This window comes from Gracilinanus agilis, chromosome 5, assembly GCF_016433145.1.
Source record: "Gracilinanus agilis isolate LMUSP501 chromosome 5, AgileGrace, whole genome shotgun sequence".
NCBI lineage: Eukaryota > Metazoa > Chordata > Mammalia > Didelphimorphia > Didelphidae > Gracilinanus > Gracilinanus agilis.
In genome coordinates, this window is record NC_058134.1 from 95,942,439 (window position 1) to 95,968,134 (window position 25,696).

At 36.3% G+C, this 25,696-nt stretch overlaps 1 pseudogene; it reads right to left on the reverse strand.

The window, feature by feature from the left end:
• The window catches only part of LOC123249859, a 62,921-nt pseudogene that overhangs the window by 20,894 nt on the left and 16,331 nt on the right, over window positions 1-25,696 (reverse strand).

A 25,696-nucleotide genomic window follows, 5' to 3' on the forward strand; every position in this document is an offset into this window, starting at 1 on the left:
ATTTCTCTACAAAGGAATACAGATAATTAGATCTCACTGAGGCCCTTAAAAAGGCAAATTTAAAAATTATAAGTTTTCTTTCTTTCCCCTCTGTATCTTATTTACCTTTTCAGGTTTCTCTCGATTTTTGTGGTTGGATATCAAACTTTCCATTTAGCCCCGGTCTTTTCTGTGCAAATACCTGGAATTCTTCAATTTTGTTGAATGCCCATACTTTCCCTTGGAAATATATAGTCAATTTTGATGGGTAGTTGATCCGTGGTTGCAGGCCCAGCTCTCTTGCCTTTCTGAATATTGTATTCCACGCCTTGCGGTCTTTTAGTGTTGAGGCTGCCAGATCCTGTGTGATCCTGATTGTTGCTCCTTGATATTTGAATTGTTTCTTTCTGGCTTCTTGTAAGATTTTTTCTTTTGCTTGGAAACTCTTGAATTTTGCAATGATGTTTCTTGGTGTTTTCCTTTCTTGATCGAATGCCGCAGGTGTTCTATGAATCCTTTCAATGTCTATATTGCCCTCTTGTTGTAGGACTTCAGGGCAATTTTGCTGAATTATTTCTGTTAGTATAGAGTCCAGGTTTTTATTAATTTCTGGTTTTTCTGGAAGACCAATTATTCTCAAATTGTCTCTTCTAGACCGGTTTTCTTGGTCTGTCACTCTCTCATTGAGATATTTCATGTTTTCTTCTATTTTTTCAGTCTTTTGGCTTTGTTTTATTTGTTCTTGTTGTCTTGAGAGATCATTAGTTTCTACTTGCTCAATTCTAGCCTTTAGGGATTGATTTTCAGCCATACTCCTCTGGTAATCGGCCATAATCTTTTGGTTTTCGGCCATAATCTTCTTGTTTTCGGCCATAATCTTCTGGTATTCCTTTTCAATCTGGTCATTTCTTGTGTTCAATTTGCTTATCAGTTCATTTGGTTTCTGAGCCTCGCTTTCCAGTTGCAAGATTGTACCTTTTAAGCTGTTATTTTCTTGCCAGATCTCTTCCATTTTCCTCAAAATCTCAGATTTGAACTCTTCCATAGGTTGTGAGGAGTTTTCCTTATTTGGGGAGGGTCTGGATGGTTGTTTGTTCTCCTCCTCTGTTTGCTCGGTTGTCTGGATTTTCTCTGTGTAGAAGCTGTCGAGTGTTAAAGACTTCTTTTTTTTGTTATTATTCTTTCTCTTCTGAATTTCCTGTAACTGGTTAGCCATCATTAGCCCAGCAGCTTCTCAGGTTTATCCTCGCTCTCAGTGTCTGTCTGAGATCTATTGGCTCCTGAGGACTGAGTTCTAGTTTTTTCCAAGGTCAAGCCCCCTGGTGGATTCCCTTGCTTGAACCTCTGCAGGAGGTTTCTTTACAAGTCTCAGGGAGCTACTTCCACAGTCGTATACCCGTCTGCACTGGTTCCCCACTTAGGCTTTAGTTCCTGGTTGTGTTTGCCTCCACCCACGCCTCTGCTCAGCCGGCACCCACGCCTCTGCTCAGCCGGCACCCAAGCCTCTGCTCAGCCAGCACCCACGCCTCTGCTCAGCCAGCGCTCCGCTCCTACCGTCCGCTCCCACGCGCGCGCGCTCAGATTTCGCGTGCGTTCTTGACTTAATGGGGTCCTAAGTCTTGCTGCTCTCAGGAACAGGTCCCGGAGCTGCTGATGACTCGATGGGTGCCCCAAACTTGCTCTATTTCTTTTTAGCTGGGTTCAGAGCTATAGGTGAGTGTGGAGGGGGTGGGGGTGGGGCGGTTGCTCAGCTCGCGCTTGAGTGAGAGCCCTTTTTAGCTTGGAAATGTCTCGATTCCACGTACCTTCCACGCTGTGCCCTGTTGTGGGGTTCCTCCGTTCGTCTGGACTTGTTTTTATGTCCCCTTGAGGAGTTTTGTGTGTTTCAGTCAGGAGAGGTTTAGAGCTGCTTCTTACTCTGCCGCCATCTTAACCCGGAAACCTCGAAGTCTGGTATTTTTTAAAATAAATGAATATTATCCTTTTATGTTCCAAAATTTTTGTTTCAGTTCTTTTTGATGAAAACCTTTCCTTGTATTATACACACCTTCATTTTGATAGGTGACATTTATTTTTTTCTTTTTCTTTTTTCTTTTGAATATTTTATCATAGTTATATGTTTCATGTTCATTCCATCTCCCCCAGACTCCCCTAACCCACTTAGCCGATGCACAATTCCACTGGGTTTTACATGTATCATTGATTAAGACCTAATTCTATATTATTGATAGTTGTACTAGAGTTATCGTTTAGTGTCTACATCCCCAATAATGTCCCCATCACCCCGTGTGTTCAAGCAGTTGTTTTTCTTCTGTGTTTCTCCTCCCATGGTTCTTCCTCTGAATGTAGCTAGTTTTCTTTCTAATAAGCCTTGCTCTGGATCCTTGCATTGCTGCTAGTAGAGAAGTCCATTATCTTTGATTGTACCACAGTGTATCGCTCTCCTGGATCTGCTCCTTTCACTCTGCATCAATTCCTGGAGGTCATTCCAGTTCACATGGAATTCTTCCAGTTTATTATTCCTTTGAGCACAATAGTATTCCATCACCAGCATATACCACAATTTGTTCAGCCATTCCCCAATTGAAGGACATTCTTTCATTTTCCAATTTTTTGCCATCACAAAGAGCACGGATAAAAATATTTTTTGTACAAGTCTTTTTCCTTATTATCTCTTTGGGAGTATAAACCAAGCAATGTTATGGCTGGATCAAAAAGGCAGATAGTCTTTTAAAGCCCTTTGAGCATAGTTCCAAATTGCCATCCAGAATGGTTGGATCAATTCACAACTCCACCAGCAATACATTAATGTCCCAATTTTGCCACATCCCCTCCAACATTCATTACTCTCCCCTGTTGTCATTTTAGCCAATCTGCTAAGTGTGAGGTGATACTTCAGTTGTTTTGATTTGCATTTCTCTAATTATTAGAGATTTAGAACACTTTATCATGTGCCTATTGATAATTTTGATTTCTTTATCTGAAAATTACCTATTTATGTCCTTTGCCCATTTATCGCTTGGAGAATGGCTTGATCTTTTGTACAATTGATTTAGCTCCTTGTTTATTTGAGTAATCAGACCTTTGTCAGAGTTTTTTGTTATAAAGATTTTTTTTCCAATTTGTTGCTTCCCTTCTAATTTTGGTAGCATTGGTTTTGTCTGTAGAAAACCTTTTTAGTTTAATGTAGTCAAAATTATTTATTTTACAGTTTGTAATTTTTTCTAACTTTTGCTTGGTTTTAAAATCTTTCCTTTCCCAGAGATCTGACAAGTATACTATTCTGTGCTCCCTAATTTTCTTATAGTTTCCTTCTTTATAGTCAAGTCATTCACCCATTCTGAATTTATCATGGTATAGGGTGTGAGATGTTGATCTAAACCAGTGGTTACCAAACTTTTTTGGCCTACCACCCCCTTTCCAGAAAAAATATTATTTATCCCACTGGAAATTAATTTTTTTAAATTTTAATAGCAATTAATAGGAAAGATAAATGCACCTGTGGCCATCACTGCTCCCCTAGATCACTGCAGCATGCACCAGGGGTTGGTAGCACTCACTTTGGGAATCACTGATCTAGATCCAATCTCTCCCATGTTGTTTTCCAATTTTCCCAGCAGTTTTTGTCAAATAGTGGGTTTTTGTCTCAAAAGCTGTGTTCTTTGGGTTTATTGTAGACTGTCTTGCTGAGGTTGCTTACCCCTAGTCTATTCCACTGATCCTCCCTTTTGTCTCTTAGCCAGTACCATATTGTTTTGATGACTACTGCTTTATAGTACAGTTTAAGATCTGGTACTACTAGGCCACCTTCCTTCACATTTTTTTTCATTATTTTTCTAGATATTCTTGGTCTTTTGTTCTTCCAAGTGAACTTTATTATAGTTTTTTTCTAATTCAGTAAAAAAGTTTTTTGGTAATTTAATAGGCATAACACTAAGTAAGTAAATTAATTTGGGTAGGATGATCATTTTTATTATGTTAGCTTGTCCTACCCATGAGCAATCAATGTTTTTTTCCAATTGTTTAGATCTAGTTTTAATTGTGTGGAAAGTGTTTTGTAGTTGTGTTTGTATAATTCCTGTGTTTGTCTTGGTAGATAGAGTCCTAAGTATTTTATATTGTCTAGGGTGATTTTAAATGGAATTTCTCTTTCTAACTCTTGCTGCTGTGATATGTTGGAAGTATATAGAAATGCTGATGATTTATGTGCATTTATTTTGTATCCTGCAACTTTGTTAAAGTGTTGATTATTTCCACTAACTTTTTAGTTGATTGTCAAGCATTTTTTAAGTAGACCATCATATCATCTGAAAAGAGTGATAGCTTGGTCTCCTCACTGCCTATTTTAATACCTTCAATTCAATTTCTTTTCTTCTCCAATTGCTACTGTGAGTGTTTCTAGTACAATGTTAAATAATAGAGGTGATAATGGGCATCCTTGTTTCACTCCTGATCTTATTGGGAATGTTTAAAATTTATCCCCATTGCAGATGATGTTTGTTGATGGTTTTAGATATATACCATTTATTATTTTTAGGAAAGGCCCTTCTATTCCTATACTTTCTAGTGTTTTCAGTAGGAATGGGTGTTGTGTTTTGTCAAAGGCTTTTTTGGTTTGCTTGTTCATATGGTCAATTATGTGAATGGTTTTCCTAATGTTGAACCATCCTTGCATTCCTGGTGTAAATCCCACTTGATCATAATGAAAAACCCTCGTGATCACTTACTGAAGTCTTTTTGCTAGTATTCTGTTTAAGATTTTTGCATCTATGTTCATTAAGGAGATTGGTATGTAGTTTTCTTTCTCTGTTTTTGATCTACCTGGCTTTGGGATCAGTACCATATTTGTATCATAAAAGGAGTTGGTAGAATTCCTTCTTTGCTTATTATGTCAAATAGTTTGTATAGTATTAGCATTAGTTGTTCTTTGAAGGTTTGATAGAATTCACTTGTGAATCCATTTGGTCCTGGGGATTTTTTCTTAGGGAGTTCTTTGATGGCTTGTTCAATTTCTTTTTCTGATATGGGATTATTTAAGTATTCTATTTCTTCTGCTGTTAATCTAGGCAATTTATATTTTTGTAAATATTCATCCATATCACCTAGATTGCTATATTTATTGCCATATAATTGGGCAAAATAGTTTTTAATGATTGCTTTAATTTCCTCTTCATTAGAGGTGAGGTCTCCCTTTTCATCTTTGATACTGTCAATTTGGTTTTCTTCTTTCCTTTTTAAAATTAGATTGATCAGTACTTTGTCAATTTTATTTGTTTTTTCAAAGTACCAGTTTCTAGTCTTATTTATTAATTCAATAGTTCTTTTATTTTCAATTTTACTGATTTCTTCTTTAATTTTTATAATCTCTAATTTCATTTTTAACTGGGGATTTTTAATTAGTTCCCTTTCTAGTTTTTTTATTTGCATGCCCAGTTCATTGATCTTTGCCCTCCCTAATTTGTTAATATATGCACTCAAGGATATCAATTTCCCCCTGAGTACTGCTTTAGCTGCATCCCACAGATTTTGGTAGGATGTCTCATCATTGTCATTGTCTTCAATGAAATTATTAATTGTTTCTATGATTTGTTATTTAACTAACTGATTTTGGAGAATCATTTTATTTAATTTCCAATTAATTTTTGATTTGCTTGTCCATGTGCCCTTACTAATTATTATTTTTATTGCATTATGATCTGAAAGATAGGTTACATTTAAATTGTTCTTTATGGTTGGCAAAATGCTTTCTATTGGGGCAGCTGGGTAGCTCAGTGGATTGAGAGTCAGGTCTAGAGACAGGATGTCCTAGGTTCAAATCTGGCCTTGGACACTTCACAGCTGTGTGACCCTGGGCAAGTCACTTGACCCCCATTGCCCACCCTTACCACTCTTCCACCTAGGAGCCAATACACAGAAGTTAAGGGTTATAAACATGCTTTCTATATATTTTCTCATTTGAGCTTCACAAGTGCCCTGAGAAGTAGTATTAACCTCATTTTACAGATAAAGAAAATGAAATTCAGAATGGTTTGGTGATTGCCCGTGGTCATGTAGCTGTCTCTAGAGGCATGTTTTGAATCTAAATCTTTCCTGACTTTGGTTCCATTTTTCCCTCTATACCAACCTGCTCCTCAGTAAATTCAATGTAATTAAACTTTTGATAAAGTATAGGGAAGTCAGCTTAGCTTGATGTAATCTTTCTAAAACTCTGAACCACCCAAAATGACCCCCTTTCTGTTTTTTCAAAGTGTGTTTCCTGGATTTCATCTTCTAATATTTTATGATAAACTTGGGAAGTGAAAATTATATCATATGTCTTTGTATCTTCCCCAGGGCCTAGTATATTGTCTTGTACAAAATAAATGCTTAATAAAAGTTCTTGGTTTAAATAAAAAACATGGAACTAAGCAAAAAACAAAAACAAAAACAAAACCTTTGGCCATGAAGAAGTAACTGTTTAATACTAAACCCAAAAGATGTTACTTAGCCATTTTCTGTTGTATCTAACTCTTTGTGACCTCATTTAGGACTTCTTGGCAATTATCCTGGAGAGTTTGCTATTTACTTCTCCAGCTCATTTTACAGCTGAGGAAACTGAAGCAAACAGGGTTAAATGACTTGCCCAGGATCACATAGTAAGTATCTGAGGCCACATTTGATCTCAGGAAGCCGAGTTTTGTTGACTGCAGTCCCAGCAACCTATCCACTATAGCACCTAGTTGCCCCCACCAAAGAGATAAAATTCAACTAATAGAAGGTAATGATAAACTTTGGTTTGGTTGATATTATGTAGGTAGGTAGAAGGAGGTAAAAGTCATACATCCATATTAAATGGTGTCAAGGCTTAGAAAGATCATTTTTTCAAAGGCTTTATAAAATGTTGACTCATTTGGAAGAATAAATAAAACTATTGAGAGAACCTAGACCAGGTTTTATATGAGCAGTTTTAAAAAAGCAAAAAGTTGCCCCAATCTCAGGCATCATAATGCTAAAGAACAGACAATTTTTTTTTGGCAAAACAGTGTTAATTGAGATATTTTTTGAAGGGTGGCTTTGATTTTTTTAAACTGAGACATGGCATTAGAGGGTTAATGAAACATAGTCACCCAACCTAAAGTCTACAGAATGATTCTGTAACTTTTTTTTTCCAGTGAATTCAATTCTGAGTATTCTGAACAGCTTTATAAAGTAACTTGTTTTTGAAAATGTGCAACAACTATCTGTATGTATGCTAAAAAATTAATTCTCTGGGTTTAGGCAGAATAAATCTGGGATGAGTATTGTGTGGGCTAATGCTGCAAGTTCCAATGAAATAAAGTCTTTTTGCAGTTTAAAAATAATCCTATCATCAAAGAGTCTAGGAAGACATCATAAGTTTACCTGTTGTCTAAGAAGTTGAGTACAAGCTAATACATGACTAAACAAAGGGAAAAATATTTTCTGACTAGTTCTATTGCCTTTGGTACTTTCTGTGACAGATTATTTCCAAGCCATGTACTTAGTTGAAGATATCAAAACTATTCTATTGCTAGATAATTACTGATCTCACTTGAAGGAAGCAGTGTCAGTGTCTGGAAATACATGTGTGTATGCACACACATGCACACATGCATAAAGACACACATTATACATGTACACATATGGGCATATGTGTTATATGGTGAAGCGTGTACATATGAATGTAGATAACATATATGTCTGTGGATATATATGTGGATAGATACAGAGATAGATCAGTCTTACCATTTCCTGTCCCCCTGTGTTTCTGGAGTGATGAAATCTAATAGACCAGAATGTTATTTAGAAAATGAAATGCTATTTATTACAGATGTAATTTAATGAATAAATTGATTCAAAACGTGGGACTTTGAATTGTCACAACATTAAAGATGGTACTTTTCATGTTGGTTGTGTCGGGAATTCTGCTCCAAGTCAAACATTAAAGAGAGCTTGGAGAAAATTGTGCCCTGGAACCATGCTGGTAGACATGTCAGCTAATGATTGTTATGATTATAGTGAAAGAGTTCACATTCTATATAACTCTTTAAATTTGAAAATTGCTTTCATCACCATAATCTCGGAGCAGGTAGTTTAAGTACTATTTTCCTCATTATACAGAGGAGCAAACTGAGGGTAAAAGAGAGGAAATGACGTGTGCATAATCACGAAATGTCAGTACAAACATGCAACCCTCTGTCTTTTTATTCTATGACCAGCACTCTTTTTCTATTATATCAAACTGAAGAATTTATAGATGAGGGATAGGCATTGGAGTAAACTACTTCTCCTACCAAACACCTGAGCACAAATTCCTGAAATGGTGAAGGATGTAACTCTTCAGATCCCATGAACAAATGTACCGATAAGGGATAAAAAATGGAAAGTTAGAAGCCTGTGGTCCATTGTGTTTGTGATATAGACATTATAGTAAATATTTTAAATGAGATTGATTAGTCAAAGGGCACAATATCAAGAGTGGAAAATAAAATTCTTTGAAGGTTGATAAAACTACTTGAAAAGGCTGCCCTTGGTTTGATAATTAATTTTTCAGAAAGGCAGCTAAAGTATATTGACCAGGGTTTTGTGGTCTTACATGCTTCTTTCTACCTTTATATATTAAAAAGAAGGTAATGACCAAAAAATGGTGGGTTTTTTTTCAGGAAGCCAAGTTCCAGAATTATTATAAGGCCAGTTTTCATTCATCAAAATATCATTATTCAATAAACATATTCCAAACATAAATGTGCATGGAACATTGTCCTGGTGTACTCTGTGGTATACCCTGAGTAGTATTTCTAATGTTCTTGGTCCTGAAGAAAAGAGAATCATTAGGAATAATCATCTAGGGTGGGCATGTTGCACCATCTACAAGTGATGCTATAGTTGACGGTATCTAGGATACAGCATAATGATACTCATTATGATGGTTTTGTGTTATTAAGAAAAAACTAGGTTATGTTTATAATTTAAGAAAGCTGGGAAGCAGATGACACATTTTAGATTTCTTTTAAATTGTGAATTCCAATGTTAGACTCTTCCTTTAGCAAAGGAAATTTACTAGATAACCAATCATCTAATCTGATATTGATGTAAAGGCCACTGAGTTGAATTTATGCTTATTCCAGGATATATCTTGAAATTTATTTACTTGAAAAAATTGTATTAACTTTCCCCCTAAATTTTCTAATTTCACCAAAAATACCCCTCAAAAAACCCAGTCCCTAAAAACACAAAGTAAACTTCTTTGTCATGGTAATGGGGCTTTATACATGCTCAGATCATCTGAGATGGAGGCATCCCTATGGGAAATGCCAGAGATCTGCTTCTGGGAAAATACATTCTGCATTTCCCTACCATTTAAGTGGGAATAGCCTCTTTCTATTGATTGCATATCTGAATAGGTTCTATCTTTAAAACTGCTGGACTGAATCTCTCTCTCTCTCTGTCTCTCTGTCTCTCTGTCTCTCTGTCTCTCTGTCTCTCTATTTCTCTCTCTCTTTGTCTCTCTCTCTCTCTGTGTCTCTGTCTCTGTCTCTGTCTCTGTCTCTGTCTCTCTCTCTCTCTCTCTCTATCTGTCTATCTGTCTTCCCCCGCTACCCCCTCCTCTTCCCAGGGTAGGAGTGAAGGTTCTATTCATTTACAGAACTGAATGCTTAATTTGTATATGTTATCATATTAAGTACTGCAAGACATACAAAAGAAATTTAAGACACTGTCCTTATTCTCCAGATGTGCAAAAACATAAAGGGAAAAAATGTAGGAAGTATAAATGGCATTCCTTTCTATTCTTGTTACTCTCCCCATTGTCTGGAAACTTAAAAATTTTACTCTTCATTGTCTGGAAACTTAAAAATTTTAAATATGATCAATAAAATGCTTAACATAGGGATGTTGTTAACTAGCCTCTACATGCCACCCTCCCCCCTAAACCACTGCAAACTACTATATAATAAGAGAAGTCTCAGCAGTGGATTGTAGTAGAGAGAGCACTGCTCTAGGAATGAGGAATGACCTGGATCAGAGTCTTACATCCTACCATGTTTAGTTATATGAAAATGGGCAAGTCATCTAGTCTCTCTAATCCTCAGTTTCCATGTGTGTAAGATGGAGATAATTATAAGCTTGTTGTGATGATCAAATGAGATATTGGTTGTAAAGCATTACAGAAATTTCAGCATTTTTACTGTATCCTGAGAATAAGCAATTCAGAATGATGATTCTCAAATGAAAAAGCAAGAAGCATTTTTACTTTGAGGGGATTTCTATTTTCACATGAGAATAAAGAAAGTTTCTGTGTCATTTTTGCTTATGAACTTTCTTTGGTTGCCTTTGGATCTACTGGTTGGTGGACATTTTTCTCCCTGTCCCTTACTAGATGCTAAAAGATTGATTGTGCAAAAGACTGTTGATACTGCTTGGAGCAGGATCCATTTATTCCTAGAGATTAGAAATAATGAATTTATTGCTCTCCTTGCTCAAAAGTCTCAGAGCAGAAAAGAAGAAAAAAAAATCTATTATTGATTTTAGAGTTGAAAAGAAGTATAAATCTAAGGTTTCTTTAAAATCCACAAATGAGTTGGCACATTTCTTTATTGAAAGTTGAGAATTTAAATTTTTCTGAATCCTGAATATTAAATTAGTATTTCAATTCTCTTCACATATTTTCAAAATTTATATAAGTGATGTTGAATACAGACTCGATTTCTCATCCATTTTTGTCTCATGTACAATACAATTGTTTTTGTTGAATAAACTACTAGACAAACACCTCTAGATAATACTTTAATTCATAACTATCTCTCACCTGTTTTGGCATGGGGAAAAATAACTTTGGAAATAATGGCACTAAATTAAGAAACACAATTACAGATCTATAGAGCAACAGAAATATCATTTAAAGAATGAATTATATATGTCCACCTCCAGAGAATTAGAAATAAGCAAGATATAATTATAAGTATATACATATATATGTACTGTTATGTGGAGATGGAAAGCATGGAATCCCTGCAAAGATAGAGGGACAGCCTCACCCAGAATTCCAAGGGATCCCCCTGGAGAACTTTGGGTGAGGGGGCAGTTGAGAGGAGTTGGCAGTTGTTTGGTGGAGGTTGAAGTGAGCAGACACTCTGCTTACTACTCCAGACTTGGGGATCCTTTGAGTGGCCATTGTGGCATAAGCCATTGTGGTTTCTACATAAGGGTTAGCCTATTTAATAGGGTTGATCTTTATCAACTTCAATACAACAAATATTTAGTGATTAGAGAGTTAAATATTCATTAATAGCAAGAGAGCCAGTTTTAGTTAAGTGCCTTTATCTCCTCTTGTGGGGGGGGGGGGGGGGGCAGCTTCAACCTAATAGTTCAGGGTCACCTTTCCTTATCCAAAACCCTTCATTAACTCCTTTAGTTTTCCTTTTTACTTCATAATAGAACCTTTACCTTCAAATCTGTGCCTGGAAATTATTTGGAGGAATACTCACAACTCAAATCTGTTCATCTAGTTTGAATCCTGTCTGCTGCCAGTTTTAAGAAGATCATTTATCTTTGTCCTAATCAGTTAGATAGCTAGCTTCTACTTATTCCTCTATCAGACCTGTGAGGAATATAAATTAAAGAAAGGGAACATCATTGGGGTTCAACCATAACAGAAACTTACCAGAAGAATCTTATCCAGTCTCCATCTTCCAACTGAAACCAGCAACTGTTTAGGGGGGGAGGGGTTTGAGATCCAGGAGTGTCTAACCCCCTCCTTTCCTCACTGAAAGCCTGTCAATCAGTGGTTGTGACTTGAAGGTCTTTTGGCCCAGACCCATTTATCTGCTTCTTCAAAATATCTGTTATTATCATCATAACAGTACTTGTTAAATGGTGCCTTCTCCAGGGCAGGGAGAAGAGGGATAGAGGGATTTACCTGGGAATTTTAATGTAATAAACAAATAAATTTAAAATAAAAGAAGAGAAATACAATGACATGAGAAAAGGCAGAAAAAAAAAACTTTGAGTTTTAGAAATCCATCAAAATTATTTCTATAAGCTATGAAAATATGACAGCATCATTGGACTATATCTTAATATTTTAAAATCAGATATATTAAATTTTTATCTTTACATAGAATAAAATATAAATGGGAAAAAAGCAATGATACTGAGCACTCAGAAAATAAGGCTGATTGATTAGGCAGAATTACATGATATACATGTTCTACTCAGAGAGTTTGAGATTCCCTCTCACTGCTTCCTTTTTGCCTGAGCACCTTTTATGAAAATGAATATGCCTATTTGACATATGTTCAGAATTGGGGCCCTTTATAGTAATATTTATTTTTTATTTCTAATTATATTGATGATCTCCTCTGTTATCAGGTTTTTGCTTACTTCTCTTAAATGAGCAAAAACATAAGATACAAAATTTCCTAAACTTCATCAGCTAATGGCCTCATTTGTAACAAAACAAAACATTTAAACATAAATTCCAGAAGCAAATGTGTGTTATTTCTAATCTAATATTTCAAACATGATCATTTCATGAGCAAATTAAATTATGCCTGATGCATTTTTTATGTTTTGAAACTGACAAAGTGAATTTAAATCTGGACAGAGCACCAAAAATATGTATTACATATTTCCATCCCTCCCTTTTTTAACATAACAAAAATAGGAGAGAGGTTTGTCTTTCATTGACTTCAAAATTTATGAATATTTTCTATTTCTATCTAGTAAAGATTATTTAAAATTCTGAATTCAGGATTTTCCAAGAAAGAATCTTTGCTTTCATTACTCTATAACTAAATTCTCTTACTCACTGTGGCTAGATCCACGGAATCTGAAAGTTAGAGGGAATCTCAGAGGTGATTAGCCCAACTTCTACTTGACAAACCATTATTCAGCCTCCACTCAAACATTTCTAGTGACAACGAACTCACCCCCAACTGAAGAAAATCATTCCTTTTCTGGCATCTTTAATTGTTAAGAAGTATTTCACAGAGTTAAAAGGGCACTCATAAGTTATATCCAGTCCAACCTATACCTGAACAAAAATTCCTTTACAACCATGTTGGCATACCTATGGCACATGTGCTGAAGCATGCTGGAGGGGTCTGCTCTCTTCTGAGGACATATTTTCTCACATGACCCTCCCCTCTGCCCAGTAGGCTAATGGGAGCTCTTTTTTCTCCCCTGTCTGGGGTAAGGTGTGTGTGGGGGCTCACATGAAATGTAAGGGTTGAAGTTTGGGCACTCAGTCTCTAAAAGGTTTGCCATCACTGCTCTACAACACCCTGCTATAAATATGTGGTACTTTGATTCACAAGAAGTGGTCATTCACTACCCCCCATATTACCCCCCCCCCCATTACCCTTTCTGTACCTAAAGGCCAAATAGAGAGAACTCTATTCCTTTTAAAGTAACCACTTCTGCTTTTAGATGCAAATTGTTAGGAAATTTTTCACCACTTGAGCTAAGAGTCTTTATGTTAACTTTATGACTTTAGTTTATGCCTTCAATTTAGCCATATTGCCACTAGATGGTGATAATATATAGCTCATTGACCTGGTCACATGGTTGAGAGTGAAATGCTTTACTTTAGATTCAAGATGTTGGCTCTCTGATTTATCACTCACAGCACTAATTTCCATACCACATTTATATCTAAAACACAGACTTTTCCATTAAGAAAATTAAGCAACTTTAAACAAAATCTAAAGAGGGATCCTTTAGAGATAGTCATCTATGTCATGTGTGCAGAAAGTAGTATATGAAATTATTCTGAATAACTTTTCTAGAGCAATTCAATTAACTTCTAAACCCAGAACAGAGAAAAAAGGTACTTGATTTTATTTCTCCCCCATCTCGGAATGATATTACTTTGGTGGCTGGAAAAAGATTTCCCTTGGTGGACTAATATCTTAGACATTTTAAATGTATATTATTAGTATAATGTTTCAAGATTTTCAATGAACTTTCCTCATGACATTATGAGGTGACTGGAGCAAATCTTATCAAATTTCACTGATGAGGAAACCAATTCTGAGTAGTGGAATGATGACTCCCAAATAGCTTTTGAATGTTTGAGGTGGGATTAGAATCCAGGTCTACTGATTCCAGCATTCTTTTCCCTAAGCTGCACTGCCTCTGAGTAAAGGTTGAACTGAACTGAACTTTATTTTTGGAATTGAGTGAGATTCAGAGACAAAAAGCTATAAAATGGCTAATTGTTCAGATATAATAGCTCATTCCATGTTGGCGCCATGTTGTGAATTTTGTTGTGAATTTCTCTTCACTGGTAGTTGTTGAAGGAGAAGAGGCAAATAAGATTAAAAGACTAGGGAAGTGAATGATTTAGTAAAGTCATTTCATTTTTGCTGGTGAGCCAGAAGCTAAGGCATAAATCTATGAATATTGGTAAATCCTCCACTAACCACAGAAATTATTTTGTTTTTCAGCTCTCTAATTCACTTATTGTATAACATTATGTACAATATTTATTTATATTCATATCTTATTCCCTTAGTAGATTATAAACTCCAAGCCAGGGGAAATCTGGTCTTTTTAATTCAAATAAATAAATATTAAATGCATAATATATGCAAGGTGTGGTGATAGATAATGGGGATATAAAGCAAAAGTTTAATAATCTCTACCCTCAAGGAGCTTACATTCTGATTAAAGATTACAACATTTATATAGATAGTAAATATGATATGTTGTAATACAAAATTATTTTAGTAATAGAAGTAAAAGAAAGAATGTAGCAATTGAGCTGTGCTTTGAAGAAAACTAAGAGGGAATACATAAAGAAGGAATACATTCTAGACAGTCATGGAGGTAAAACACAGAAAGTTGTGTAGTTACAATTTAAAAGTATATGAAGTGGGAATAATAAGAAATAAAACTTGAAAATTTAGTGGGAGCCAGATTGTATGATACCTTAATTGCCAATACTGTAGATTTTTTATTAGTGACATGATCAAATATTTTTTACGAGTATCAATTTTGTAGCTATTCTGAGGATAGTTAGGGGGAAAGACATTGAATACAGGGAGCCCAACTAAGAGACAAGCCAGGTTCTGATTAATAGAAATAATGAATACCCTAAAGTGATCACATTGTTTGAACTTGCCCTGTGTGTTTCTGTTGGGCTAGAACAATGAATTATATAATTATAACTTCGAAGAGTGCCAATTCAAATACACGCAACTACTTTAAAGAATTAATTATTGGCAGTAATTCGGACCTAGCCATGTTATAATAGTACAGGATTTGGCAATTTGGTTGGCTGGGGCTGAGGATAAAGAGAGTAATGAAGAGATTGACAGAAATAGGGAATTTTGAAATGCTAATCCCAAATCTCTCTCCCTTGTAATGAGGAAACTAAAGACATTAGCACCCAGGCTGTCAGGCTGTGTCTAAAGACCTGAGAGTTCCATAATGGAATGAGCTGGGATTTTGAAAAAGTGGTTAGTTTGACCAAGCTGGAGGGAAGGAGGTTTTTTGGCTGTGTGGTCCAGCTTTGCCAAATGTCCAAGGCGCTGTCAGTGTGGGATATCACTGAGAAGAAGACACTCCAAGCAACAATAGTGGTTGAGGAAAGGTCTGGATTATCTGTTGGTAGACAGCAGATTTATCTACCTTATTCCCTAGAGTCTGTTTTGGATTAACTGGCTGTTTATTGGATTTATTCCTGGTTCCTGTGGCATCTATGATCATCTTGGAGCATCACTGAACCAGTGCAGTAAGAAGCTCTCCTCTCTAGCCCCTCCTATTCTAGTTAGGGTTTAGTTTAGCTTAGATCTTAGTTTAGTTAAACCTTTAGGGCTATTCCTTAATATGGAAACCCCTGTCTCCCACTTCCCTCATCTAATACCAATAAACCCAGTTTGTTAGTACTTCCTGCCTCCTCTAAGCTTTCAAGAACCCACTTCATTAGTTTTCTCTGGTTGGTAGATTGTCAGTTACTTGACCAACTGTCATTCCCAAACCTCACATCCCCATTTGGTTTACCTGTGTTTATCTGTCAGTCCTTCCCTTGTGAAGTGTGAGAGTGTCCCCAGCTTGTCTGACATCTAACTATTCCCCTATTCCCAGTATCATCTTTTCACCCTCAACACCTAATGTAGTACTTTGTCCATAATGGATGCTTAATAGATGTTTGTTAAATTTTCACTTTTTTATTTTTCATTTTATTATTTGTGATTTAAGATTTTTCTTGAAAATAGGAAAATACTACTCAATATGAGGAATAATGCATAGGTTTTGAAGAGAAAAATAAGTGTGGTCTTCTAGAGAGCTCTACAGAGAACAAGCATTGGGAATGCATGATCAAGGATCACAGGATTCTAGACTGCATAGCCTTAGGCCATATGGTCTCCAGATATCAGAGCTCATATACTTCTCTATAGAAATGTTCTAAGGCTAAAGACCTTCAAGCTTTCATTTCATATCCCAAAGTGGTATGTGAAAGGGGGCAAATTCTGTTCATTCTACTTCTGGTCTAAGCTCTATAGGTTCCTGATCCAGATTTTAGTCTGAAAAAAATATTTATGAACTTGTTCCTAGATAGAAGTTCCAGTAAACCACTTCTAGATTCAGTCAGTAACAGTCAACTGGAAAATTCTACAGGTTCAAAGTTCTATCTGATTGCAGGGTTCCCTTTGATCTGGAATTGCCACTCTGGTTATTCAGGTATCAAACTCAGTTGGAGGTTAGAAATGAATCTCTCTCTCCATTCTTTAGGTTAGAGCCACACAGCTTACTTTTTGCTTTTGAACTTTTTCCATGGTCATTATATAGTCTAGGACAGTGATGGGCAAACTTTTTAAAGAGGGGGCCAAAGGAAAGGAAATGCTCATCTGTCAGTCCGTTTCTAAGGCAACTCTTTTGAAGTTTCATTGTATTGTATTCTACTCATTGTGTTTGCCAGATTAGGAATAATGTCAAGGGTCATAGAAGAAATCTAATCATACAGAAAGCCTTTTCTGTTTTGATGATCTTTTTTTTTTAACCTTTACCTTCCATCTTAGATTCTTCCTTCTGCTAGCTGAGAAAAGGAAAGGAATAGAACTGTAATGATTCTAAACTAACCTCAAACCCAGAAAGCCATGTTAATGCTAAGAAGACTTTTGACAACAGATAAAATAGTTCATTTTTAACTGAAGTTAGGAGAAGATGTAGTGGCAGCAGTAAAGCAGCGCAAGGAACCAATGAAGCAAATGTTGAGGCTTGATGGGAGCACAGGGAGTCACTACAATAAACTAATTAGCATTTCAAATGGGAACTAAACATATAAAACTATATGTATAAATATGTATAAATTATAAACTTTGAATCCTATAGTATAAAAGAGTTTAGGATATAACAAAGATAGTTCATAATGGCTCTTTTATTATCCTTCAGCACTTAATAAAAAGCATCATTATTTCTGCAGGGACTTTTACTGCTTCAGGAGAGGAAACCTCTACCAAGACAACAGCTCCTCAGGAGCTATCCTTGGTCCTGTTTCAGCGAGGTCTGTTAGAAGAACTAGCTGCTTGAATCTAGCTTTTGCCGGGATACCGTAGTTCCTGCTTAAAACCTTGCTAATTTTGGATTTTCTGCTACTGCATTAGTTAAACTGTCTTTGCACCAGAAGCTAGTATTCAATATTATGCGTCTTCTGCCTCTTTCTTATAGTTTTCCTTTACCTCCTGTTAGTTTTTCTTCTGTCATGCCTCAAACTGACTACATGGAACACACATATATTACACAAACACTTGTGTGTGCTTTTGTGTTCTCCATTTTTTATTTTAGAACTATATGAGTTTGTTTTTTCAAAACAACAAAAAAAATTAAATAGCTTTTTTACTTCTGCACAGTCCTTAATTAATCTTCCTCCCTATCCTTCATGGAGCAGTTATTCTCTATGGAAAAGTTATGCCAAAAACAGCATAGAAAGTTCTAAAAATTTTGTAATATATTTACCCAAAGAAGGTTATGCACATTGACAAAAAACTCCATTTAAAGAGTCAAACCCTGTTTTACTATTTACTAGGGAAGGTGATTTTCTCTTCCCCTGCTCCCTTCTTTAAAGTCCTCAATCTTTCCCTTCTACTTTAACTTCTACATTATAATATTCTCCTTCCCCCTCAATTTTCTTCTTCTCCATTCTCAGAGAATAATAGGAAGGGCTGGGGGTGGGGCATAAAGTATGACACAATTAAGTTTATTTCTCAGCTATCCTAAACTGTTTTAAACCTCTTCTTTTTACAGTTTATCATAAACCTCATTTCAATACAATGACCTTGATTAGAATTATCCTTTAGAACTCATCCTGTTTCAGCTAGTTTTCAAAAGCTTCCTTAGCATAAACTTGACTTTCCGGATTTAAGGCTAGTCTAGAATCTTTACAGCTTTGTTCTTTTCCTTCTCTCTGCTAACAAGAAGAAAATGTATGAGGAGGAAAGAAAAGATGAAGCTTTTAGACCTAATCTCAAATCTTCTCACTATAAAGAAAGATGCAAAAGCTCTCTTATGAGACAGAAAGCTCCTTGAATAATTTTATAGTCATAGGTGGCTTCCCCCCATGCAATAGTTTCGCCTTCTACTATTTTTTAATAAAAAAGAAAACATTCCTGACCTATTTCTCTGGTATTTGACTTAAATCTACATATAGTTTTGATGTTAGTTAGCTGAGGTTGCCCCCTAGCAATTGCTTCAGCTATAAAGTACTTTGCTTTTTTTTTTTTTAGCATCCATCAGAAGCTATTTCCTTCAGAAGCTTGCAGAACATAGACCATTAAAAGCAAAGAATTAACAGCAATTTAGATTTGTTTTGTGTTTTATATATATTCACACATATGTGTGTGTATACATATATCATTATATATGAGAGATAAGTAAATATCATATGTTATATAATTATACATATTCTATATACGATGATTATGAATATCATCGTATATAGAATATGTATCACTGTAATTATATGGATTTGAAAGGAAATTTTTCAAAGATAAGATTTAGGAAAGTCACTTTAACTCCAACTCAGACTCTAGACCAGTGGTTCCCAAACTTTTTTGGCCTACCGCCACCTTTCCAGAAAAAATATTACTTAGTGCCCCCTGGAAATTATGAAACTATTTATTGAACTCAGAATAGAATGTAATACAAAAAAGTGTGGCCATCACCGCTCCACAAGATTGCTGCAGCACCCACCAGGGGGCGGTGGTGCCCACATTGGGAATCACTGCTCTAGACCATAAATCCTAGGTGAAGAATTCCCTGTTTGACCTTTGTCAAGATGTCCCTTTTGTGTAGAATCATAGCAATTGTGCCATAGAATTAATTTTGATTAATATGTTCATATGTACCTGAGAAGAAAATCCAACATAGAAGCAGTTTGGTAATATTGTAGAATGAGTACTGTACTTGAAGCTAGGAAGATCTAAGTTCAAATCCTGCCTCAGGCATTATCTAGGTAACCTTGGGCAGATCACTTATCCTCTCTGTCCCTCAATTTCTTCATCTATAAACTGAGGAAGTTAGACTCCATTAAGCCTTTTCCTCTTCTTGATTGAAACTTTAATAATTACTCATATATCTATAAACTTAGAGGGAGAACCAATATGATGAACATTTTGGAGCATAATGTTTATCTTGAGCTTAATGTGCAGAGACCTAAAACCTTCTAGGTGTTTGTTAAATGTAAGGTCACTGAATCTTTCTAAAAAAGATGTGCACAAAGAATTTAAAAAAATCACAATCCATCTGAAATTATAACATTTTCTACTCTTTAAGGATAAGAAACTGAAGGAATTGGCTCTAAAATAAAGAACTCTTTCTTTTCTATTAAGCACACACTAATTACCTTTCTATCTATTACAAAGATCTTACTTTATTGGTACAGCAGCTCCTTCTGGTCTTAAGAACTTAGATGGAGGGACAAGCTCCCATTTAAAGTTTGGATTCTAGGTGAATCCTCCATGGAGGACAGGAGATGACTTATATTTGAGAGTGTAAGCATCGATTGCATCAAACTAGGGCACACCACCATGCTGTAGTCTTTTTGGATAGCAAAAAATAAGGGTTATAGCCACATTTTTTACACCTCCCAGTGGCTGTCTAGGAATACAAGAACTTCTCCTAGGAACAGAAAAGAAAAGATCTAGTAGGTTCTAATAACATTCATCCTAGAAGTTACAACTCTTTCAATCCAAAATATGCATGCTAAAATACAATTAGAATCAACAGGCGTTCTTGAACAACCTGATGTAGGTTCAGTATTATCAATAAGTGTGATATGTGCCAGATACTGTGTCAAGTACTGGGATATGAAGAAAGATAAAAAACAGATCCTTCCCTCAAGGAGCTCTCAGTGTTGTAAGAGTTTAAATATAAGACACAACCTTTGTCTTTAATGTCTTCAATGCAACCATTATATAAAATAACAAATAACACACAGTTATATGCCATTAACACTAAGTGCAAAAATAGTACAGACGGGGGCAACTGAGTAGCTCAGTGGATTGAGAGTCAGGCCTAGAGACAGAAGGTCCTAGGTTCAAATCCGGCCTCAGACACTTCCTAGCTATGTGACCCTGGGCAAGTCACTTAAACCCCATTGCCTAGTCCTTACCACCCTTCTGCCTTGGAACAAATACATAGGATTAATTCTAAAATGGAAGGTAAGGGTTTAAAAAATAGTACAGACAATAAATACCATAGTTTCATAAAAGAAAGAAGTTACAGAAGGCTGGAATGGAGGAAGACAAAATAGGAATTGAGTTAGGTCTCGAAAGATAGACAAGATTTGAATTAACTCAATTTTAATTATCCCAAGAAGTACCAAATACTATGCTAGATATTTTGGGAAATAAGGAATAAGCTTGGTAGATATTTGCTCTCAAAAAAAGCTTATAATCAAAAAAAGGTCATGGGGGCAGCTGGGTAGCTCAGTGGAGTGAGAGTCAGGCCTAGAGACAGGAGGTCCTAGGTTCAAACCCGGCCTCAGACACTTCCCAGCTGTGTGACCCTGGGCAAGTCACTTGACCCCCATTGCCCACCCTTACCACTCTTCCACCTAGGAGCCAATATACCGAAGTACAAGGGTTTAAAAAAAAAAAAAGGTCATAATTTAGCTATGATGGTATGACTGACACGTGAAAAATAATCAGAAAATAGTGATATTACAGAATAAAGTCTAAATTACATGATATAATAAGTCGTAATATAGAAGGGAGAGATCACTACAGTTAAAGGAGGCTTCTTGAAGAAACAAATGACTGACTGAATAAAAAAAAACATTTATCAAGTATTATGTGCTAAGTATTGTGCCAAACACTGGGGCAACAAACAGAAAAGCAAGGCCATTTCTGCTCTCAAGGAACTTGCACTGAGCTAGAAGGGAAGATTTGAGCAGGGACTTAGAGGATGAATGGAATTGATTAGATGGCATATAGAATTCCAAGTTGGGTAAAGAACATAGAAGGAAAGCAAAGGCCACAAGGTAGGAATGAGTTTATCTTCTTTAGGGAAAACCATCAGGAAGTAGCCTGGCTAGAGTGGAGTTTGTATTAGGGAAGAGTGAGAGATAAAAAACTGGGGGCAAAATGTGGAAGGCTTTGAATTCCAGATCAAAGAGTTCAAGTTTTGTTCTGTAGGTAATGTGACATCCCGGAAAAAAAATTGTAAGCCGAAAAGTTGTCATGGTTAATGAAACCCTCTAATGTCATTCTATGAACTGCTTTTATATATACAACTCATAATAAATGTTAAATATTAATGAAACTACCAATTACAAACTAGATCCATTATGGGAAGGTTAGTCAAAAATTCTTTCTGAATGGAATTATTGTAATTCAAAAAGCTTACATATATGCATATAAAATTCTTTTAAAGAATTGAAACTCCTTTTCAATTTAGTTACAGAGGCTGCTCTGTGTCTGATTCCTCCAAAGTTCCCATGGTAACTTAGAGAGCAGAATGTGTTTATCTTTGAGAACCAAGAGGCCATAGCAACTGGATTACTGGAAATATGAAGGATTAGGTTAACTTGTAGCCGTATTAATCAATCTAGCAATATTTATTAAATGCTTACTATATGAAAGACACTGTGCCAAGTGATAAGGACAAGACTGAAATGGAACAGTTCCTTGCCTTCAAAGAACTTACCTTCTAATGGGAGAAACAACTCATCCATATGTAAGTATAAATAGCATATATTCAAAATGAATACAAAGTAGTTTGAGGATGGGGTGCTCTTGTAGCTGGAAGGAAAGGAACTAGGAAAGGTTGCATGAAGAAAGTCGAACTTGAATAAGTTGAAGAAAATCAGGGATTCTAAGAGGTAGAAGTGAGGAGGGAGGGTTGTCCAATCAATCCCCAAATGGGGATCAATCAATGCAAATACATGTAGGTAACAGATGGAATGTGGTGTGTGCAGAATAGGTAGTAGGCCAGTAAGGCCTACTTCTCCTAAGCCTTTGGCTAGGCACCCATCCAAAATCCCACCTTTACTAAATCACAATAAAAGCTCACCATCTTGCTAAGGTGCTGGTCCAATTTAGCTGATGTTACTTTGAGTCAGACTACTCCCTTCTCCAAGCCCCACAAACCTGTCTAAGACAAAAAGCAAGATTTCCATGATCATAGGGCAGGCCAGTCAGTGAAAGTGAGTCCTGATTTGGGATCACATTTGACAAAATCAGAGATTTAAAGTGAGAAAGGACCTTAGCTGTTGGTAAAGTGGAGAGAATGCTGAGCCTAGAGTAAGAAAGATCTACTTTCAAATCTGGTCTCAGATACTTACATTTTTATAGTGCTCATTATGTGCCAGGCACTATGTTGAATGCTTTGCAAATATCTCATTTGATGTGCCTGGCACCTAGTAGGTTTTATATAAATCTTTATTCTTGGGGGCAGCTGGGTAGCTCAGTGGATTGAGAGCCAGGCCTAGAGACAGGAGGTCCTAGGTTCAAATCTGGCCTCAGACACTTCCCAGCTGTGTGATCCTGGGCAAGTCACTTGACCCCCATTGCCTACCCTTACCACTCTTCCACCTTTAAGTCAATACACAGAAGTTAAGGGTTTAAAATAAAAAAAAAAAAATTAAAAAAAATCTTTATTCTTTTCCCTCCCTAATTTTTTCATTTTATAGACAAGGAATTGAGGCCCAGTCAGGCCTTTACCATCTCAATTTAGACAAATTATTCAATGAAAAAATTATTTAAAAAAACTATGATTCCATAGTAAACTGTAGGAAGGGCCTAGAATAGGGGTCAGTAACATATGGCTCTCTAGCCATATCTGGCTCTTTTGAGGGCCAGATATGGCTCTTTCTGCAGGAGCCATAAAGTCCATTTTTTTTTCAGGCGCTGTTACAGGAGCTCACACTGTGAGCACTGTACAGCTCTCATGAAATTACATTTTTAAAAAATGTGGCGTTTATGGCTCTCACGGCCAAAAAGGTTGCCGACCCCTGTTCTAGAATATATTCACATAATCTACCAATGATTCTAACACCAATGTTGGAGTTGGCAACTTCTCTGTTCTTTGACTCCACATTAAGCTATTGATAAAATAGATCTCAGCATCATTTCAGAAACTCCTCAAAGTTGCTAAGCAACAAGCTGCCCCATCACCACCTCAGCTTTAGAGGGGATTTTACAGGTTACTTAGTCCACCTTGTACTTGAACCAGAATTCTGCCCTTAACACTCCTCACAAGGCTCCCCACTACTTACCAAGAGAAACTACTTCTTCCAGAGGCAAGATCAGAGTGGAGGGAGATCTAGAGAGATACCAGTGGCAATGATGGGGTGCACTAGTTACTGCAACTCATCCAATGACTCTCTGAGGGCAGGGAATATGTCTCACACATTTTCCTTGGGGTCTCTAGTGCTGAGCACAGCAGATGGCCCAGGGGTAAGCACTCAAATGTTTGCCAATAATTTATGGTAGTAGATTTAGGATTTTGTCTTTAAAAGATCACTCTATGGTAAAACTGAATAATGAGGAAATAGGTATCAAATGATAACATTTGTACAGCCCAGTGGAACTACTTGTCTGCTGGGAGGGAGGAGGGAAAAGGAGAGGGAAAGAAAATGAATCATGTAAACCTGGAAAAAATATTTTTTAAAATAAAATAAAAATTTAAATAAAAAGTAGTTAAATGTTGAATTTGTCATACAAAGAGATTTATTATACACATAGATTTGTAGTTTCACATATAATCCTCTTTTTCTATTGTACTAAGGTAGATGGAATACCTTTTTATTTGGTGTTTGCTATGTTCAGAACATCAAAAATTAATTTAAAAATAATTTATGATAGTAGTTGAGGTGTTTACCCAATTGTTGTGATATGTAAAACATATATATTATAAAGAGCATTGCATCAACTATGTACTATATAGAGCATAAATGATGTGCCTCCTCTCTTGTATCCCTGTATTAACTAAAGGAGGTCTAACACGCAGTCAGTATTCACAGAGGCATTAGTCTAATCTAACAACATTTGTTAGGGAAATGTGGGTGAAAACACCTTTTATCTCACATCTATTTAATTATAGGGAGGCTCATTGTCCATATGAAGTGTTTATCTAGGCCCATGTTGCTGAACCTATGTGTGCCCAAGGGGGCTTCTCTCTTCCCCTTCTTGGGGGGACATTTCTCACATGACCCATGCCTCTGCCCAGTGGGGGCACTTCCTCCCTCCTCTGTCTGAAATAAGGAGGGGGGATCCTCACATGTGGCATGAGAGCTGCAGTTTGGGCACTTGGTCTCTAAAAGGTTCACCACTACTGGTTTAGGCTAGCTATTTATGGGCCAGTTCAATGGGCTGTGCATATCCTAATTCCACTTGGTTTATCCTGTGTTAGTGACAATTCTTTGAAATGTTTGCAGATCTTATTATGGAATCTTAGTGATGCTCTGGGACTTTATGCAATCAGACAATGTCATCCATAAACAAGAGCATCTAAAGGACTCCACCAACTAAAGGGAATCTGCTCTGTGCTGGACAATACAACAATGACAAACTTTTTTATGAGTGTATCTGTTTTATGACTCATTGGTGAGAACAGTAGAGAAATAATGTAAGGAATGTATATAGTTAGATGGAAGTCTAAATAGGTTTTCTTTTTTTTTCCTTCCATTTTTTTATTGTCATACAAAACACACTTCCAAATTGGTCATTGCTGCAAGAGCACACTCATACATAACCAAAACCCCAAAATAAAACCAAAAATACACTGACGTGAAAGAGGACTCCAGCAGGTCTTTCTCTGGAGGTGGATAGCATTCTCCATTATAAGTCTTTCAGGATTGTCCAGATCATTGCATTGCTGAGAATAGCCAAGTTTTCACATAGAATCATCAACCAATATTGCTGTTATTGTGTACAATGTTCCCCCAGTTCTGCTTACTTTGCTCTGTAGCAGTTCCTGCAGGTCTTTCCAGCTTTTTTTTCTGAAATCTTGCTGATCATTTCTTATAGCACAGTAATATTCCATTACCAACAAGTACCATAGTTCATTCAGCCATTCCCCAGTTGATGGACATCCTCTTAATTTCCAATTCTTTGCCATCACAAAAAGAGCTGCTATAAATATTTTTGTACAGCTAGGTCCCTTCCCCTTTTTTATTATCTCTTTGAGATTCAAACCCAGTAGTGGTTAAATAGGTTTTCCATGAAGAAGCAAATATAGAAGTCCATGGAGCTGGTTTCATTGTGCATACAAAGGT